Here is a 22,345-nt window from a genome sequence, read left to right on the forward strand (position 1 = left end):
GGGAGGACTAGGGGAGGGACAGTGGGGGTTAGGGAGTTGGGGAGGGATAAGATGGGGAGAAATGCCAGATATAGGTGATGGGGATGTAGGCAGGAGACCACATTGCGATGTATGTACCTATGCAACGATCCTGCATGTTCTTTACATATACCCCAGAACCTAAAATGCAATAAAAAATATATATATATAAAATAAAGATACGATTCTATGTTAACTTATAAATTTAATTACACCCAAAAATAATAACAGGTTTCCCTATAACTATATAACAAGTAAGACTGATATAGTTCACACAAATAATAAACTTAACATAAAAAAATTAAAAGGACAAAAACAGTCACAGAAACCCTGAAAAAGAGTAGCAGAGAAAGGAGAGATGATTAGACCCTATTGGATGTTAAAGTATATAATGAATTCTCTACAATTAAAGCGGTGAGGTACTTATACATGAATACACAATCTGGAACAGAAAAGAAAACAGTGAAATAAAACAGAGTAGGCTGGCTGCAGTGGTTCATGCTTATAATCCCAGCACTTTGGGAGGCCAAGGCAATAAGATCACTTGAGGCCAGGAGCTCAAGATAAGTCTGATTAAGACAGTGAAACCCTGTCTCTAACAAAAAACTAAAAAATAAAAATAAATAGAACAAAATGCATTAAACTTAATAAATGATCAAGGTAGCATCAGATATCAGCAGGGTTAGAGAAAATATGAGCTTTATAATAAATGACGTTGAAACATTTAAATGTTTCGATAGATATAAATGATGTACAGTCATTTAGAAATAAAATTAGATTTGTGCCTCACATCACACACCAGGTTAAATTCCAAATGAATCTGAAAACTAAATATAAAAACATACAAGCAATAAAAGAAAACACAGGTAAATCCTTTACATCCTGTCACTGTGAAGACACTCCCTAAACATAATTCAAAAATCCAGAAAAAAATAAAACTTAACACATTCAACTCAACAATGATGCAACCTTCAGAAGGGAAGAAATGAAACCAACCCTGTTTTCAGATGGCATGGTTTGCCTATGTGAAAAACCCCATAAAGTTTACAAAAAAAAAAAATCCTCTAACTAATGAGTTCAGCAATGTTGCAGGATATAAGATCAACAATCAAACACATTTCTATACACTAACACTAAACATGTGGAACCCAAGTTTAAAAGCACCAAACAATTTACAATCCCTTCAAAGGAAATGAAGGAAGAATATTTTTAACAAAACATGTACAAGATGATCTGTATTCTGAAAACTGCAAAATGCTGATGAAAGAAACAGAAAAAGACCTAAATAAATGGAAGACATATTGTGTTCATGTACCGGAAGACTCAACATAGCCACGATGGCAATTCTCCCAAAATGACCTATAGATTTAATGTAATTCCTATCAAAATCTCAGCAAGATTTCTTTTAGACATAGACAAGTTTACTCTGAAATTTATACATAAAACACAGGACCTAGAATAGCCAAAATAATTTTTTTAAGTGAGATTAAAATGTATTTTACAACAATAAAATACAGTATTAGCCATAAGCTAAGGACAGAGAGGAATCTCTCTATCCAATATTAAAGCTTGCTCCATTATAAAGCTGCATAATCAACAAAGTGTAATACTAGCAGAGGGGCATACACATATCAATGGGACAGAATAAGAGATTTCCAAAAGACCCACACATATATGCCCAACTGGTTTTTTTAACAAAGGTACCAAAGTAATTCAACAAAAGAATAGCCTTTTCAACAAATACTGCTAGAGCAACTGGACAACCATAAGCAAAAAATAATAATAGTATCTTGACCTAAAACTCATACTTCATTAAAAAAATTAATCATAAATGAAAATGTAAAATATAAAACCATAAAATTTAAAAAAATATAAATGTAAGAGAAAACCTTCAGGGTCTGGCACTAGGCAAGGAGATCTTATCCAAAAAGCACAATCTATAAAAGGAAAAATTGAAAAATTGGACCTTAGCAAAATTAAAAACTTTTATTTTGAGAAAGACTATTCAGTGGATGAAAAGGTAAGCTACAGACCAGGAGAACATATTTCCAAACTACATATGCAACAAAAGACTCACACCTAAAATATACAAGTACTCTTGACATTCATCAGGTAAAAAGGCAAACAATCCAATCAGAAAATAGGTAAGATGTGTACATATATTCCAGTAAGCAGTTACACAGATGGCAAATAAACACAAGATGTATAACATCACTATCCATTAGGAGAATAAAAAACATCTATATATCAGATATCACTACACGCCTATCATAATAGCTAAAAGAAAAAACAGTGAGGACATCGAATACTGACAAGGATTCAGAGAAACTGGATTCCTCATACATTGTTGATGGGAATGTAAAATGGTACACCCATTTTAAAAAAGAGCATAAAGGCTTCTTACAAAACTAACCATTACAATCCAGCAATTGGACTCTTGGGCATTTATCCCAGGAAAATGAAAACCTATGTTCAAACAAAAACCTGTACTCAAATGTTTATAGTAGCTTCATTTTTAGTAACCCCAAATTGGAAACAACCCAGATGTCCATCAACTGCTGAATGGTTCAACAAATTGTGGCATATCTAAATGAATGGATACACATGTAGATGTTTGTATTTGCAAAAAGAAACAATGAAAGAACTAGTCCATTGTACAGGGAATAAAAAATGTTGAAGGGAAAGAGGTGGAAGCGTATAGTTTAAAATTGGAAACTATGCAAATGTTTTACATGCATAAACAAAAACAGGAATCACTAAAAGCTGAAAACAAACTAAAACAAATGAACCTCACGGTGTATCAAGGTGGTGACATAATCCACAGGAAATATTTTAAAAATTATTCCAACTGACCTTAAAACATAGCATTTTTACTATCTTCAGTGAAATACAGTCTAATGACAAAAAGAATCTACAAAGAAATGTTACACTTCACCCAGTAATAATACTGATGTTACTTTAAATCTGTATTTTAAACATATTTATGTGCAACACACAAACACATAGATAGGGCTCAAAGTAATTATATTAATGTTAATACTGGAAAACATTTTCAACTTTAAAAAAGTATAAAATGAAAGAAGTTACAACCTCACAAATCAAATTTGAACTGGAAATAGCAGTATGAATTCAAGATATTTTTCCTCTTAAAAATTTTTCCTAGTTCAATTAATTGCCTGGAAGGATCTAAAAGAAATGACAATCTGGTAACACGAAGTAAGCATCTCTATTTTCCAATTATGCACTCTGAACATCATTCCTCGACTAAAGCATGATAGATTAATTCATTTTCCTATGCCAAAAAGCAAGAAAACAAAGAATGGGGTCATGTCAAAGGAACACAGGAGTGGGAGCTAGCCTAAAGGGGCTCCCACTGGCCTAAGATGGAACCATCTGGCATCACAAAGAATGACTACTGAAGTCATTTGAAACACAATGAATAAAGAGACTAATGTTTATAAATGCTTTTTGTTTTTAAAAAAGAAAAAATTAATTAGACACCTGGAGGTATATAACAACTCATTAAGCTGAAAACTGGTGATTAAAAGGAAAGAATTAAACATTTATCTTGCTTTTCCAGTAGAACGGTATTTCAGAGTAACCAAAAAGTTCAAATAGATGAAGGAAATTTTTATCCAGGAAAATTACAGCTAGTAAATGTGAAAGGAATGGTAAGATGAGAGAAATCCAATTTTGATACTTCTACTGAAATAGTTTATTCTAACAATGGTTATCTTTGGATATTAACACTATTAATGAAAAGCGGATGGCTTTACAAATAAGTTGTCACCACCACATTTTGTGCCTTCTGAAGTGATAAAATACTAGATATATGGCACCATCTAGGGAGAGGTCTTTCTAAAAAATTAATGGAGGCCAGGAGTTAAAGACCAGCCTAGGCAACACAATGACACCTTGACCCTACAAAAAAAAAAAATTAAAAATAAGCCAGGCATGGAGGAACACACCTGTAGTTTCAGCTACTTGGGAGGCTAAGATGGGAAGATCACTTGAGCCCAGGAAGTTCAAAGCTACAGTGAGCCTTGATTGTGCCACTGCATTCCAGCCTGGGCAACAGAGCAAGACCCTGTCTCAAAAAAAAAAATTAATCAAAAATCTAAATAAGGCTCTGTTTAACTCCCAGTATATATAAAGCATGACAAATAGAGGAATTAGTCAAATGCCACTACAGAAAAGCAAGTGAACATATCCAGAATTGGGGAGCTTCTTCAGGACAAATGACTTGATTTCTTCAACAAGTCAATGGATAAAAGGAAAACCCGAAGAGGATGGGAAGACTCTCTACTTCCCTTCCCCTTCCCCTTCCCCTCCCGCTCCTTTTTTTTTTTTTTTTTTTTTAAAGAGACAGGGTCTTGCTCTGTTGTCCAGGCTGGAGTGCAGTGGCACAATCACAGCTCACCGCAGCCCTGACATCCTGAACTCAAGCAATTCTCTTGCCTCAGCCTCCAAAGTAGTTGGGACTACAGGTGCATACCACCATACCTGGCTAATAGAAGACTTCTTGATAAAAAGAATTTTAAAGAGACATAACAACAAATACAATAAGTGATTGGATCCTGATTCAAACATACTAACTATAAAAAGACATTTTTTAGAAAACTGAAAATTAAATATGGACTAGTTATTAATTGTATTTAAAGAATTACTGCTAAATCTGTTAAGTAAAATAATGACATTGTGGCTATTAGAGAAAATGTCTCTGGCAGGGCAGCAAAGATAGCCTCATATGATCCCAACCACCCAGTATTCACACTATTGTGTAATTCCACTTAATTGTAATTTCATCTCATTGACTGTAGGTTGGCCTAATGACTTGTTTTTAACCAAAAGAATATAGCAAAGGTGATAGAACATAAACCTGTGACTTCCACCTCACTAGCAGACTTTCCTTTGTTGGCACTGATGAAGCAAAACACCACATTAGAGATGCCCACATGGCAATGAACTGAGAACAACCTCTGGGCAACAACTTTGAAGAAACTGAATTCTGCCAACAACCACATAAGCTTAGAAGCAGATCCTTCCCTGCTCAAGCCTTTAGAGGAAACCACAGCCCCAGCCACCATCTTGACTGCAGCCTTAGAGACCTAGAGCAGAAGACCTCTCAAATCTATGTCCAAACTCTGGGCCCTCATCAACTCTGAGATAATTAATGTGTATTGTTTTAAGCTGCTAAGTTTGTAGTAATTTGTTAGGGATTAATAGATAACTCAGGCCAGGTGCAGTGGCTCATGCCTATAATTCCAGAACTCTGGGAGGCTGAAGTGAAAGAGTGCTTGAGTCCAGGAGTTTGAGACTAGCCTGGGCAACATAGTGAGACTTCATCTCCACCAAAAAAAAAAAAATTTTTTAATAAAATAATGAAATAAAAAATAACTAATAAAATGTCCTCTTCTTCATGTATACTGAGGAATAAAATAAAATAACTTATATTTACTTTAAAATATACCAGAAGAAAGAAAAAGAGGTGAGTGCAAATACAGATTGAAAATTATAGAATGTCATTGTAGTATTGTTAGTTACCATTACTCAAAGGAAAACTCAAGTCAACTTATTAGTACTAAGCGCCTGAAAATGTTTGAGCATGTAGTAATTATCTCTAAGGACTCAAAGCACTTTGGGAACACATACCTACATACTCCACGCAAATGAATGGAGCAACCACTGGGAAAAAAGAATGGCAACAAAATAAAACAAACATTCCTATACAGAAGAATGATAAAATAGGAAATTCTCAATAAACAAATACAAAACTAAAAACCTCACTAACGTGATTTGGTGTCTTCCCAAAACAAACAAAAAATCTATCTGCTGAAACATTAATATAAAAATAGTCTCAATTGCTGAATATCTCAGAAGGTTTGAATTATCAATCTTTTCAGTAAATAAATGGCCCTTCAGAATATATTTCAAAATTAAGAACTACTCCCTTTCTACCTAATGCAAAGATCGTTAAATTTGGACATGCTCTAGCAATGATTTACTGCTTAGTAAACACATTCTTCAAACCTCAGACAAAATAACAATATTCACAGAGGGATTACAAAGATTTAAGGTGCAGTAACTCACGTCTACAATCCCAGCACTTTGGGAAGCTGAGGCAGACGGCTCACGAGGTCAAGAGATTGAGACCACCCTAGCCAATGTGGTGAAACCCTATCTCTACTAAAAACACAAAACATTAGCTGAGCGTGGTGGCACATGCCTGTAGTCCCAGCTACTCAGGAGGCTGAGGCAGGAGGCGGAGGTTGCAGTTAGCTGAGATCGTGCAAGATGCCATCTCAAAAAAAAAAAAAAAATTTTTCAGAGATGAAACTGTTTCTAAGCACTCTCAAAGGCTTCATTTATATGTAATTAATTTTACTAAAATAAGCACTATCATCTAATTATATCAACTTCTTAAAATATCTTTGCTGGGCAACAATTTAGCTAATTATGAACTATAATATGTAGATGCAGGGAAGGGTGTATGTCTTTAAAAAATTACTCTGTAATATCAACTCTTTGCTATCTTGTGTCAAAAAAGACCTTCAGAATCTAAATCCCTAATTTTGTATGAAAAAAAAAGGTTAGAGAAACTAAATGATTGATCTAAAATTACCAATTAATCAGTGGTAGAACTGGGATTAGAGCTTGAGTCTCTGGTTCTAGCTCAGTGTTCTCTTGATACCACACTGTTTCAATTCTTTCATGTTTTTTGTTTGCACCAGATCCAGCTTTTGCCACAGTATAACACAGTAATTTAAACTGTACTAACGATGACAGGTCAAACCAATATTAACTAATCCAAATCTAATTACTTAATGAGAACTCTCCTCTCATCCCCCTAATAGGTACCTCTGACCAAGGTCCTAAGTCCTGTGATAAAGCATGTTTCAAACTCTCTTCCTCAGAGATACCCAAGAGGAGCTACAAATATTTTAAAATTACATTTGTGAGACCCTGTCTAAAAATTAAAAAAAAAACCCCACAACTATATTTAACTCTTTAAACTATTAAAAAATTCAAAAGTATTATAGATCAAATATTACCACAATGGATAATACCCTTTGTAAAAACTTGTGTATCTTGTATTTTGTGTTAGGTTTGGAATAAAACTTCTCCCAGCATATCTGCATATACGTGAATTATTTTCTACCTGTGTCCCTGATTAATGGCTGTAGTTGTAAGCTGGTCTTTCAAAAACTCATTTCTATATATGTCTGTTCGCATAAAATTCACAAATAAATTCATACCTAGAACATATCTGATAAATAGGCAAGGCTGTTTGGTTTTAATGCTCCATCCATAGATTAATAAGATATATGTCATATGGCAAATCACAATATGGATTGCTGTAGCACAGAATATAAGTTTGGAGTGCTTTTCCGTTTAAATTATTATATGGAACATGAGCAGTTCAGTGACACAACTGAAATGAAGTTTATTACAGGTAATAACTCTCCTCACTCTACTGTCAGACGACCTACACTTATGTATCTTAGAGCTCTCAGCCTTTCTTTGTTAAATTCAAAATGTTCATCAGTTCACAAAACATTAGTTTGTTACTATACTATGACTGCCTCACATGCCAGTCAACATGTTTCAAAAGCACTACTGTCTTTATAATTCAGTATCCATTTTTGCAATTTAAAAAACGTTATTGCACTGTATGAATGGAAAATAAAAATACAAAAGCCTACTATTAATATTAATCCACTTAAAACAATAATGGACACCAGATTATCCAGAAGAAGAAAACTTCATGTACTAGATTCAACTAGTTAAAGTACAAATGAAATGCTGAGAAAACAGTTTTTAAAATCACATCAAAAGCTAAAAGTAAAGGTGTGTCAATTATGGATTTATTGACTCTCACCTCTAAAGTCACCCTTTTTGTCTCCTCTTTGAAAATGGATTTGGGCCCTTTATTTTTCCTTTACCAGCTGGCACAATGTTAAACCGTGTCAGTAAGAGGTTTAACAGCAAGGCACAGCAAGTAAGGGTTTTTTGTTGCTGGGGTGTTTTTGTTTTTGTTTGGTTTCTTGGTTCAGGTATGCTTGCCCTGCATGGTCTTGCAGCATATATAGCTCCTCTAACTCTTCATTCCTGCCATACAGGTTTCTCTAGCAACAGGCTCCAGCAGCATATACAGCTTCAATGCCCAGTTCCTGTGCCTGAGCAGCTTCCCTAGCACCAGGTTCCTGCATCTGAATACATACTAATTATGGGTATTTTTGCACTTAGTCTCTTGACATGCAGCAAGTCTGTTCAAACTAATGACTTCAACCAAGGCTTTCTTTAGCTCAGAAATTTTCCTGGTTTTTTTTTTTCCCTTTATTTCTATTTTTTTCTAATCTCTCTCTGGGCCTATTATCAGGTAGAAGGTGCAGAGGTACAGGGCTGCTATATACAATTATGCAGTTTGTACTGTGCACTAGAAGATCCCACTGAAGAGTGAAAGCTGAAATTCAGCCTGTGTCCCACCCATCAAGTCTTACATCCTGGTCAAAGAGCATCATCTTCTCATTAAGCCATGCGTCCTGAAGGTGAGAGAAGGTACCACCTTCAGGATCAAGGCTAGCCTCCATGTTCAACTTTTCATTAATATTTTCCTTATCTTTTTGCTTTTGTGTTAGATTCCAAGTCTTTTTTCTGTCTATGCATGTTAACTATAAACAAATGTGTATATGTAATTACAGAAAATAATCACTTTTGTGAGATCTTCATCATAGTCTAGTACTTTGGGACTAGGCCCAAAATAATATATTATTTTATAATCTAGGGCCATCAGAATTTTTTAAAAATTTGCAAGTAACCCAGTGCACAAGCTTTTCTGCTCAAGTACCCTCTAAATTAATTTTGAAAATCTATGCACATCCTCAACACTTTTAAATTGCAAAATGTTTCATACCTTATAGTTATTGCAAAGGTTGTGATTTCCAGTGTACTCTAAATATTGTTAATTTTTAATAAAGTTGTTATATATGTTCTTTTAAAAGTATCAATAGAATAAAAATACCATCATCTATTTTTTAAATGTACAGCCTCTTCTTACACAGTCAAAAATTTATATTATCTTGGTTTCTCCTTAAACTTCTCCCACAGAATTTTACAAAATGTAATATATGCTGGAAGGTCTTTCATTTTTCACTTCAAATGACTTCTCTGGGAAAATGCAGTGTAAATTAAAATAAATTTTTTTGGTTTTTGATCATGAGATTCTAAGTGATTTTCAAAATTTCTTCTGGATACTATTATCAATTTTGTAAGTATACTATTGACCAAAACAATATAAATATATTAGAAACTTTGACAGAGAATGATTAAATATAGAGTAAAGGTATTAGAGATGACTGTCAAAGACACGTGTACTCTTGAAAGAGTTATCTCATGTATATATGAATATCACTGCTAGAATAAAATGGGATTCAGCATCAACTCTCTCTCTCTCTCTCCATATATATATATATACATATTTTTTTTCTTTTTTGAGACAGTCTTGCTCTGTTGCCTAGGCTGGAGTGCAGTGACACGATCATAGCTCACTGCAGCCTCAAATTCCTGGGCTCAAGTGATCCTCAAGCCTCAGCCTCCCAAGTAGCTAGAGCTACAGGAGCACAACACCACACCAAGCTAATTTAATTTTTTGTAGACAAGGGGAATCACTATGTTGCCCTGGCTATTCTCCAACTCCTGGCCTCTAGTGATCCTCCCTTGCTCACATAAATAACGACAAGGGAACAGAAGGAATTTCTGTTATTATAGTTTGAGAATGCAAAATCTGAAAATCCAAAATCAGAATGTTCCAAAATCTAAAAACATTTTGAGTTCTGACATGACACTGCAAGGAAATGCTCATGGGAGCATTTCAGATTTCAAATTTCAGATAAGGGATGCTCAACTGCTAAGTATACATTAACATAATGCAAATATTCCAAAATCGTAAAAATTCCAAAATCCAAAACACTTCTGGTCTTAAGTATTTCAAATAAGGGATATTCAACCTGGACTGTTCCTGTATTGTTTTTTTTTTAACCACCTTCCAAATTACTTGCCAAAAATAGCATGCATAATGAGCTATCTTTAAAAATTATTTACGATCTATCACGCCAGGCACAGTGGCTCAGGCCTGTAATCTCAGCACTTAGGGAGGCTGAGGTGGGCGGATCGCCTGAGGCCAGGAGTCCAAGACCAGCCTGGCCAACATGGTGAAACCCCAATCTCTACTAAAAATACAAAAAAAAATTAGCCAGGTGTAGTGTCATGTGCCTGTAATCTCAGCTACTCGGGAGGCTGAGACAGGAGAATCGCTTGAACTTAGGAGGCGGAGGTTGCAGTGAGCCAAGATTGTGCCACTGCACGCCAGCCTGGGTGACAGAGCAAGATTTGTCTCAAAAAAAAAAAATTATTTATGATCTATCAACTAAAAAATTGATTAGGTCCTCCTTTTGTTTAAAAGAATTGAGAACTACCTTTTTTGCATTTAACAAGCAACCAGTAATGACAATACTGCTGGTGAATAGACCATATTTTTGAGGAGCAAGGGCATAAGCCACAGGTAAGTTCTTAGGCAGATCAATTTTAGGAAAGAATCCACAATAGTAAGTCTTAGGAAACTGAACCTTTTAAAACTATTTTTTGCCCAGGTATCCAGTGGAAGGTCTACATGTAATCCCAGGGATAAGCACGCCTGAATTTGAAGATGCTCAAAATTAGCTACTAAAAACTGACATTGCTGGGTCATAAGAGTATTTAAAATTTTTAAAGACTTAACTTTATTCACATCACTTTTCTATTTAAAAATCCTTTGATGGCTCCTCACTTTCAAAAAGAATAAAACTCAAACTCACTAACATGGGACATAGGATCCTACATAATTTGTGTTTATAATCAAAGCAATTTACACAAACACAACTCTCTATTTTTTTCTTATTTAAGAGTAGTATTTGTTATTTGCTAAAATGAGATAATATTTAAAATTTCAGGCAATACCCAAAAAAATGGCACTTAAAAAATAAAAATCACCCCAATTACTACGACCCAGAGATAATCACTTAATATTTTGGTAAATTTCCTTGCAATCTTTTCTATATACACAGGCATACAAATCATGTGTGTGTGTTTTTAAAATATAAATCGAATCAAATCATTTTAAAATCAGGGTTTGTTTGTTTGTTTGTTTTTTACCATTTTCTCTTTTACATGGCAGTGTATCTGAAGCATTTTCTCTATATCATTAAAAAATATTCCAAAACTTACATTGTTGTGGCAGCCCAAGAGCCTATCATAATTCAAGGATATATCAAAAAACTGTCTCATTAAATCCAATAAATCTCTGGGCAACACATCTCTATCAACAGCATTAGATACCTGCTAGAAGATTAATTTGTAATTCACACATTCTCAGATTTATATAAAAATAAGTGCTGCCCTGTATGCCCTGGAAAAGGTTAGAATACCATAAAAAATTCAAGATATCTTAATTTCCTCAAAAGAGTAAAATAAAATTCAAAGAGTTCTATTTTCAATATATTTAAATTTTTTACAGAAAGTAGTACATCCCTTAAATGCATTTGTGATAAGTGCTTATTATATTCTGATATGCAGAATCATAAAGAAACTATAAACAGAAGGGAGTTCACTAACAAATAATGAGGAGAATAAATGTTAATTATGCAGAGAGGAAAGTGGCAAGTGACTCTAACAATATCAGCCAAGCTATCTTCAATAAATACTATCTTATAATACTGTAACTATGAAATATATCTTAACAAAAACTGAAAAAACTTACTAATTCCATCATTAAAAAGGGTGAATGTGGAGCGAAATAAAGACAAAGACACCATTTCATACACGCAAAGTCTAAGAAAGAAGTACATGATAGAGGACCCAGCCCATTAAGTGCCTTGTATAAACTTTAGGGAAAAGTCTACCTCCAAGCATCTTTCTGGTTATGATATGCTACACTAACATTTCCTAAATTGGAGCTGCTGAATATACATATGGGTAAGGATAAATTCCTACATTCAAGAAATGCAAAAAAATGGCTAAAGAAATTAAATCAGTACCCAAAGAAAGGTGTAGCTCATTTTCCTGTTTCAAAGTCTCCCCTCAAGCCTCACCCAACAGTGGAAGTACATTCTCTGAATTTCAGTTCCGCAGCATTTACTGCTTTTGTCACTTTCTCAAACAGCCTTTGCTACCTCCTAGTGAACCATGTATGTACAATGCATCACCAGAGATTCTCTCTTCTACCTTCTAATAGATCAGGCTATTATCCGCAATCAGTAAGCGCCTAATAATCTGTTTATGGTAAAATTAGGAATTTGAAAAGCCATAATTGCTATTCAAATACCACTATATAGCAATAAAAATATAAATTTTTTAAAAAGGTTTGTCTTTAACCTGTCACCCATCATAGCATTTGTAGAAATGGAGATCTCCATAGATGCCAAAGACTTAAACTTTCATACCTAGATCTATGAATTTTCCATTCATCTGAAAATCTAAGATCTGGAAGAAACTACTTTATTAAACTAGAAGTTACATTCAGCTCTTCAAAAATCTATGTCTCTCACTTCCCAGTCATCAATGCTAAAAGAAAAAGGAGAAAAGTTTGTTTTTTTTTTTTTTAAATGTATGTCTCATTTTGCACAAAGAAAGAATTCATGAACAAGTTTCACTGCTCCCAAAAATATCTTCCATTTGATATTTCACATATAAACAAATGACATAAATTTTAGGAAAAAACACATTGACTTTCAACTACTGTCCCCAGCACAAACTGCTGAGTAAATTATGATATGTGTACCTATGTGTGTACATGTATGTACACTGATAGGTAAATATCTTCAAAGATGAAGGCAGGGAGCTAATTCATGTATTCTCAACAAAAATAAGGAAGATAAAGGACTAGCTAAACTGTCACACATTTGAAGTCAAGCAATTTGTTATCTAATCCCAAATGATCACTTTCCTTACAGGGTTTCAATTTATATGCACTAAACAGTTTCTTGACACTACACAGTAACAGAAAAGAAAAATCAACAACAAATCTGGCATTTTCTCAAATAACTAAACCGTAGAGATACCAAATGTCCCAGAAATTCCACTGCTAAGACATATACCCAAGAAACGAAAACATGTCTATAAAAATCTTGTACAAATGTTTATTATAGCAGCATTATTCATAATAGCCAATAAGTGGATATAATCCAAATGTCTATCAACTAATGCAGAGATCCCAAACCCCTAGGCCACAGACCAGTATCAGTTCAGTTCCTATTAGGAACTGAGACACACTGCAGGAGGTGAGCGGCAGTGGGTTTTAGCAAGCATTACAGCCTGGGCTCTGCCTCCTGTCACATCAGCGTAGGCACAAGATTCTCATAGGAGCGCCAACCCTACTGTGAACTGCACATGCAAGGGATCCAGATTGGGCACTCCTCATGAGAATCTTTGTGTTGTTATTGTTTTGTGTTTTTGGTTTTGTTCCTTATAAGAATCTAATGCCTGATGATCTGAAATGGAGCAATTTCATCCTGAAACCATCCTCCCCACCACCCCAATCTGTGGAAAAACTACCTTCTACAAAGCCAGTCCTTGGTGCCAAAAAGGTTAGTGACCACTGAACTAATGAATAATGTGGTATATCTATCCATACAATAGAATACTACCAGCCATAAAAAGGATGTAGTAGTGATACATGATACAATACAGATGAACTTTGAAAACAATATCATAAATGGAAGCCAATCACAAAAGGACATATGTTATACGACTCCATTTATAGAAAAAGCCTGAAATAGGCAAATCTATAGACACTGAAAGTAGTTTACTGGTTGCTTGGGGATGGAAGAATAAGTGGGTAACAGCCAAAGACTACAGTTTTTCTTTTGAGATTATGAAAATGTTCTAAAATTGACTGCAGTAACAGTCACATCTGTGAATCTATCAAAAATCCATCGAATCAAATACCCTAAAGTAGATGAATTGTATGGTACATAAATTACATCTCAAAAACACTATTACATTAAAAAAACAACCAACAAATAATTATGTTCAAAGAATTAGAAGAAATGATCCCTATGTTAAAATTAATCAAAATACTGATATTCAAAAACTATTAAAAGCTGCTAGGCAAATCAAATTCTGTAATAAACTGCACTCTATAAATTTTTCAAGGTCTCATTAAAAATATTATCTGTAAAATCATAAATAACTTCATAATAAAAATCTTTTAAAACTCCAAGATTTAAATAAGAAGCTTTCTATTGTTTCAAGTCTTTTCAAATATAGTACTTCCACCCTAGAGATAACCAATTTCACTTAAGATTTTGCTGAAACTCATTTAAAAAATACAGAATGGACTTAAACACTAATGTGACATTCTGAATATGGCCGATATGACTCCTTATAGTCCTAAACCAAAACTGCATTAAAAAGAGAAAAGTAATCAAAATGGCTAGTTAATTTGCTCATTTACTCATTTAACAAATATTATGCTTGAACTACAATGATGATGGAGGAAAATTCCATACCTTCTATGGAGCTGTTGGTCTAAAAGGGAAAACAGTTATGAATCAAGTAATTATACATTTTAATACATAATTACAGGAGGCCAGGCGCAGTGGCTCGCACCTGTAATCCCAGCACTCTGGTAGGCCAAGGCGGCTGGATGAAACCCTGTCTCTACTAAAAACACAAAAATTACCTGGGCGTGGTGGTGCACACCTGTAGTCCCAGCTACTCGGGAGGCTAGAGCAGGAGAACAGCTTGAACCTGGGAGGCAGAGGCTACAGTAAGCCGAGATCACACCACTGCAACCCAGCCTGGGTGACAGAGCGAGACTCCATCTCACATTCATAAACACACACGCGTGTAATTACAAATTGTAAAAAGTGATATATCAGATAGGTACATGTTGCTATGAAAGCATTTAATTGTAGGGGCAGGGGAATGGGTGCCAGATCAATGGGGAAAGAGGGTCAGGCAGGATTTCCTGAGAAAGTAACATTTTAGCTGATAGCTGAAGTTAGATTTTATGACTTTCCTGATGGAACTTCTTAATCAAAAGAGTAAAGGGAAGAAAGATGACAGTGACAGGAAAGGAAAATGAACATATCCAGGCTTGCTTAGAATAGCTTATTATAGCATTTCTATGTACATAAGCCAACTTCCTTAACAACAAATACATGGGTGATACTGACCATAATAAATATTAGTTATGCTGGCTGGGCGCTGTGGCTCACACCTGTAATCCCAGCACTTTGGGAGGCCAAGGCAGATGGATCACAAGGTCAGGAGTTCGAGACCAGCCTGTCCAACATAGTGAAACCCCATCTCTGCTTAAAAAAATAAATAAATAAATAAATAAGCAGGGCATGGTGGCATGTACCTATAATCCCAGCTACTCGGGAGGCTGAGGCAGGAGAACTGCTTGAATCTGGGAGGTGGAGGTTGCAGTGAGCTGAGAGCACACCACTACACTCCAGCCTGGGCGACAGAGTGAGACTCTGTCTCAAAAACAAACAAATAAATAAATAAATACAAATATTAGTCATACTAAAAAAAGTAGGAATATTTTTGAAGTATTAAATACTAACATTTACAAAATCAAAGTTTACACCAAACCCAAGTATCTTCCTTCTAAACATACATCTTCACACAAATATGATCCCATAAAAGTTCTAATAAAAAGGCGGATAATTTAAAAATCATATTATCTGAAGGGAAAATACTATACTTATGGAAAGATTAAACTCTCAATTTTTTTTTTTTTTTTGAGACTTGAGTCTCACTCTGTCACCCAGGCTGGAGTGCAATGGCACGACTTCAGCTCACTGCAACCTCGGCCTTCTGGGTTCAAGCAATTCTCGTGCCTCCACCTCCCAAATAGCTGGGAGCACAGGTACACGCCACCACGTCCTGGTAATTTTTGTATTTTTAGTAGAGATAGGGTTTCATCATGTTGGCCAGGCTGGTCTCCAACTCCTGACCTCAAGTGATCTGCCCACCTTGGCCTCTGAAAATGCTGGGATTACAGGCATGAGTCACCGCACCCGATCGAGTCTCAATTTCTTAACCTTAAACAAGTAAGTCTCAAAATAAATGTGCAAATCACCAACAAAACCAAAAATAACATCTCATTTTAACTGTTAGTCAATAAGCATTTAAAACAACTACTTAACAATCACTTCTCAGTCTTTTGGCTAAGATCAAGAATAAATACTGCTAACAAATAGGGTTATACTTAGTTGACCCTTGAACAACACGGGGGCACAGGCACCAACTCCAATACAATTGAAAAAGCCTTGTATGACTTGTGACTCCCATAAACCTTAACTGCTAATAGCTTACTGTTGACTAGAAGCGTTATCAATAACATGAACAGCCAATTAACACATATTTCATGTTACATGCATGACATACTATATTCTTACAATGAGCTAGAGAAAGGAGATTGTTATTAATTATAAGGAAGAGAAAAATATTATTCATTAAATGAAAGTGGATCATCATAAAGATCTTCATCCTTGTCATCTTCATGTTGAACAGTCTGAAGAGGAGAACGAGAAGGGATTGACTTTTTGTCTCCAGGTGGCAAAAGCAGAAGAAAATCATGTATAAGTGGACCTCCAAATTCAAATCCATGTTGCTCGAGGGTCAACTATATTTATGTTCCACAAATTTTTTCCCATCAGATAGCAAGAATAAACAGTTAATGAAGGAAAATACTGAGCAAGAGACCAAAGAACTCTGGGGATCAAGTCTTATGTTATTACATTAACATAACTATGAGAAACTCATAGACCTGTAAGATACAACACTCTATTCCAAAAGAACTAAACACAGAAAGATTTCTGCTTCTGAATATAACAGAATAGTCTGTAATAGACCAACACTCGTTCTTAAACTAGAAAACCTGCATTAAATTGGGAGAAAGTTCTTAAACTATAAGAGACTTTTCGAGGTAGCTAAGACTTCAAGGTGGCAAGGAACTCACTGAAGGGTATCTCATTCTGTACAGTTTTCCCTTTCAATATATGTCACCTATTTCTTTAATGGTGCAGGGCAAGGGGCTGAGAAGCCCAACAGGACAGCCACTAAGAGGCAGAGAACTCAGCAAAGCTTTTGGCAATTTCAAGGGAGTAGGGGGACAAAACTTGGTAAGACAAGCTAAGTCTTGAGGAGTCAAGATCCCACAGTGTAAGAAGGCACAGAAGAACAAATCTGACAGTACGGATTTTCCTCTTAAGGGATTTGTCAGCTTTTAAACTGCACATGGCAAAAGGCTAAAAAGCCAGCAGAAAGCAATTAAAAAGGAAGAAGGAGCTTTTAAAACTCTCACGAGTCTGGAGAGGAGAAAAGCTAGAGAAGCCCTAAAAACACCCAATCTCTTAACTGAGATCCCTAGAGGGCTACCAAGTTGGAGCAAATTACAGGTAGAACAAGCCTTATAAGGCTGAAAACCCAACCTCAAGTCAGCTCAGTACTTCACAGCTTCAGTGATCTCTATCTGCCTGCAAGAAGATGGGTGAACCTGAAGATGCATAAATCTATCTGGAGAAATGTATCATTATGGATACAAAATTTGTATCTAAAATTCTGCATATGATGTCTGTCACTCAATAAAAAAGTTGCCTAATAATAATTACTATTATGTTATTATCAACATATAATAATATACAATATATAATTCAATAATATATAATTAACATACATTAATATACAAATATATTAACAATATTATTATTTGGTCTAACAAGATGCAAAACCAAAAGAAAAAAGATGATGGAAATAGGCCTATAGGTAATCCAGATAGTGGAGTTTTCAGACACAGACTTTAAAGTAATTTGATTAATATGCTCAAAAAATAGGTAACAAGAGATTTTTCACCTGAGAATTAGAATCTACCTTAAAAAGAGAGAGAACCAAATAAAAATTCTAAAACTAAAAAATACTATAACTAAAATTAAGAATAGATGGGTTAAAAAGCAGGTTGGACATAGTTAAAAACAGAATAAGTGAACTGAAATGTAGGCAAGTAAAAACTATACAGAAAGGAGTAAGAGGAGGAAAAAAATTATAAAAATAACAGAACAAAGCAGGAGACATATGGGAGATGATCAAAAGTATAATAAAGATTTAATTGGAGTTGCAGAAGAAAGGAGACAAAAATGGGGCAGAAACAGTATTTTTTAAAAGTCAAAATTTTTTCACAACTCATCAGTCATACTACAAATTCAAGAGATGCCAGAAATTCCAGAGTACAAACAAAGAAAACCATTCTTAGGTGCATCACTGAAAAGCTGTTTAAACTTAAAGAAAAAGAGAAAGACAAAAAGAAAGGCAACTTAACAAGAAAGGCACATTACCTTCCAAGAAGCAACAAAAAGCCTGACAGCTGATTTTGCAACAAAATCAATGGAAACTAGAAGACAATGAGCTGAGATCTTTAAAGTGCTTCAAGAAAATAACAGCTAATAACACAGAATTCTACACTCAGTTAATACATTCTTTAAGGATGAAGATAAATAGATTTCAAAACAAGCAAAAATGGAGATTTCAGTACCACCAGACTCCTCAAAAGGAGTTCTTCAGAGGAAAATTAATATCAGACGGAAGCGTGTAAATACAAAAAGGAATAAAGAACAATGGAAAGGGCAAATATTAACTGTACAAAATAGTCTCTGGATTTAAATGTAAACTTGAAATGCATGACAATGACAACATAAAAGCAGGAGAGTGATAAATACCATTAAAATGTTCTAGGGTCCTAACAATGACTGAGATGTTGTTTTTCAAAATCCTAATGAATATGCAACTCTAATGTACCACAGGGGTGCCTGTGGTAATCTAGTGTAACCACCAAAAGAATAGTAAAGAATATATAACTAACAAGCTAACAGAAAGGGAGGAATTAAATAATATTTTTTAAAACACTTGATTAATCCAAAAGAAGGCAACAATGGAGAGAAAATAAAATACAGAACAAGTAGGACAAACAGAAAACAATAAAATGACAGACATAAACCCCAATTTATCAATAATTATATTAAATGTTAATGAGCTAAACATACTTCAGATTTAATTAAAAACAAGCAAACAAAAATCCGTTTATTCTTAACAAGAAACAGACCTCAAATATAAAGCTACAGGAGTATTAAAAGCAAAAGGAGAGGGAAAGTTATACTATGGAAGCAAACAGTAGCCAAAATAAAGCAGGTGTAGCTATACTAAGCCTTTGAGGCAACAAACAAGAAGTGTTACTAGAGATAAAAAGGGACATGTTATAATGATAAAGAGTCAATTTACTAGAAAGATATGTTTGTATGTGCCTAGTAACATGACTTCAAAATACAAAAAGCATATAGTTTAGTTCTTTATAGAACTAAAAGGAGAAATATACAAATCCATAATCACAGTAAGATACATTCAACACTTAACCTCAAGACACCTCTCTCTGTGTAATGAACAGAAAAAAAGGCAAAAAAAAAAAAAATTCAGTAAGGATAGAGAAGATTTGAACAACACAATAACAAAATTTACAAACTTGACCTTAATAAAATACACAGAAGACAGTAGTTAACAGCAGAATACATAGTCTTTTCAAGGGTATATAAACATTTATAAAAATGCTGAGCCATAAAATAAGTATCAATAAAGGTCTGAAACCATTCAGAGTGTGTTCTCTAATCATAGTGAAATTATAACAGAAAGATAACTAGTAAATCCCCAAACGTTCAGAAAGAAAGCAATACACTTGTTTAAAAAAACAAAACACAAATAACTCACAGGTCAAAGAATAAGCCAAAATAAAATTTGAATAACATTTTTATGTAAATGATAATGAACATGTAACATACCAAAACTTGTGGGACACAGCTAAAATGTGTTGAGAGGAAACCCTACGATGTTAGGCTATGTAATCTACAGCCTAGTTTTCCAATTATTATTAACTACCAATTCAAAATATAAGTTATGTTAGGGTACTTCAATCTAATTAGCTGCCATTCAACAACTTTTTTAAGGACAGATTTATATTAGACTACTTAAATTATTACTAGGTAATGACTATAAATGATATTTCCTTTCTCTTTGTATACTTTTTTAAACATGGATTAATCTTAACAAGTAACATTTCATCATAAGCCAAACCCATTAAAAGAAACAATATCTGTTTATCTACAGTATAAATATATATATATATATATATAGTAGTCTATAGAATGTTTTTTTGACTTCACGGATTTTTACAAATATTCATAACCAAGTCATGAAGTTCTCATTAAACAACAAAAAAAATTTTCTAAGAGAAACATCTCCACAATGTGCAAAGATGATAAAAAATATTTTCTTCAAAAGTCCCTCATATTAATAGATTTTAATACTGCTGGACTTCTCAGAGCTTTATCTGACCACCCCTTAATAAGCAACAATCTACAGAGCCAGCCATTCACAAAACAAGCCCTGGGAAATCCGGAAGTAGAGAAGATATCTGGATCAACTATCCTAAGATTGAACCTATAAAGACCTAGCAATTTTATAAATATTCCACTCTATGGTCCCTCATCAGAAATTTCTGACAAATGACATAAACAAACAATAATCAGGGAGCTCTAAATTCTCAACTGTTGATTCTTTGAAACATACATATTAAAATGTCTATAAATAGCTGTATCTCTAAAATTAAAGTCTATGAAATATCTCATATTTGCAAAAACGATTTCTGAATGACTGAAATACAGCAAACTCATTGCCACGAGTGGCTGAAATGTATCTTATCTACATGTAAAACATCACAAAGGCCAAAAGTCATTCATTAAAAACCTATTTAAATATTTACCTAAAAGTTATGCAAATAATAAAACTATTTGCCCATCTGCTCAAAAAATTGTACATAAACCTGGCAACATTTTATCCAGATAAAAAGTATTTCTACACAAGAAGCTGATGCCCACAAAAGAATCATAACTTGCCAAAAGTCACAAATATCTACTTCTAGGAATTAGCTATAACGACTCAAACTCTCGTCCTGCGTCTACCTCATATATTTCTTCCATCCTGAGTGTTTTTATTTTTCTGAAGTTCTAACAATCCCAGACTAAAAAACACAGAATTTTCAGTGGCAGTAAGGTTCCCAAGCAAGGCCAGTGTCCTTAAATCTCAGTTTAAAGTAGGGAAAGAAAAGTAAGAAAAGAAAGGGCATAATAGTCTCCAGTCTCCTGGGAGTTACATTCCTCTAAACTAGTGGTTCACAAATTGTGCGCTGCAAGAGCCTACAGAATTATGATAACAATACCTCAAATCCATTTGTACAACCATCTTTATCTGTATACCAAATACACAATAAATTTCATAAATATGTCCTGCTTTTCAACTATATGTAATTAACAAAAATCAAAATTCACTCAAAAGCTAAAATAAAGGGCTAGAGGAGGAAGAAAAGAAAGTTATTAGGAGTATTATCACTTCTGAATTATAAGCATTCTCCAGACATCTCGAATGACCTGTCTCTGATTTAAACATTTTTTTCTTCCAAATTACCAAGGATAATGCCAAAATGAACCCAGACTACCCAGAATGCTGTCTGTCTACACAGATAGAAAGAAAATAAACTGATGTCTTTAATCCAGCAACTCAACATCTAGGGATTTATCACCAATGAGTTCAAAATTTTTTTCTGACCCGGGTGCAGTAGCTCACGCCTGAGCTACTTTGGGAAGCCAAGGCGCATGAATCACTTGAGGTCGGGAGTTCAAGACCAGCCTGACCAACTACTAAATATAAAAAAAATAAAAATAAAAAAATTTAGCAGGGCGTGGTGGCACATGCCTGTAATCCTAGCTACCTGGCAGGCTAAGATAGGAGAATCGCTTGAACCTGGGAGGCAGAGGTTACAATGAGCTGAAATGGTGCCACTGTACTCCAGCCTGGGTGACAGAGCCAGACACCTTCTAAAAAAAAAAAACTGGCCAGACATGGTAGCATGTGTCTGTAGTTCCAGCTACATGCGAAACTGAGGCAGGAGGACTGCTTGAGCCCAGGAGGTCCAGGCCGCAGTGAACTATGATCATGCCATTGCACTCCAACATGCGTGACAGAGCAAGACTCTGTCCCTTTAAAAAAAGAAAGATAATATAGAAGAATATTTAATAGCATAAGCATTTATTATATGTTAAGGAGGAAAAAGCAAATACAGAACAGCAAACAGAGAACAATAGTAAACTGAAAAATATATAATATACTGCAAAAGATCTGGAATGATAAATAATATTTAAAGGGTGACTAGTAAGCTTTAGGTAGTGATATCAAGGGTAAC

At 34.5% G+C, this 22,345-nt stretch overlaps 1 protein-coding gene across 3 annotated transcripts in view; it reads right to left on the reverse strand.

The window, feature by feature from the left end:
• Nucleotides 1-22,345, reverse strand: part of MKLN1 (muskelin 1) — a 411,699-nt gene that overhangs the window by 154,988 nt on the left and 234,366 nt on the right. The window lies entirely within an intron of this gene.

This window comes from Aotus nancymaae, unplaced genomic scaffold (genome assembly GCF_030222135.1).
Source record: "Aotus nancymaae isolate 86718 unplaced genomic scaffold, 86718_ANA_hifiasm-v0.15.2.pri h1tg000002l, whole genome shotgun sequence".
NCBI classification, from domain to species: Eukaryota; Metazoa; Chordata; class Mammalia; order Primates; family Aotidae; genus Aotus; species Aotus nancymaae.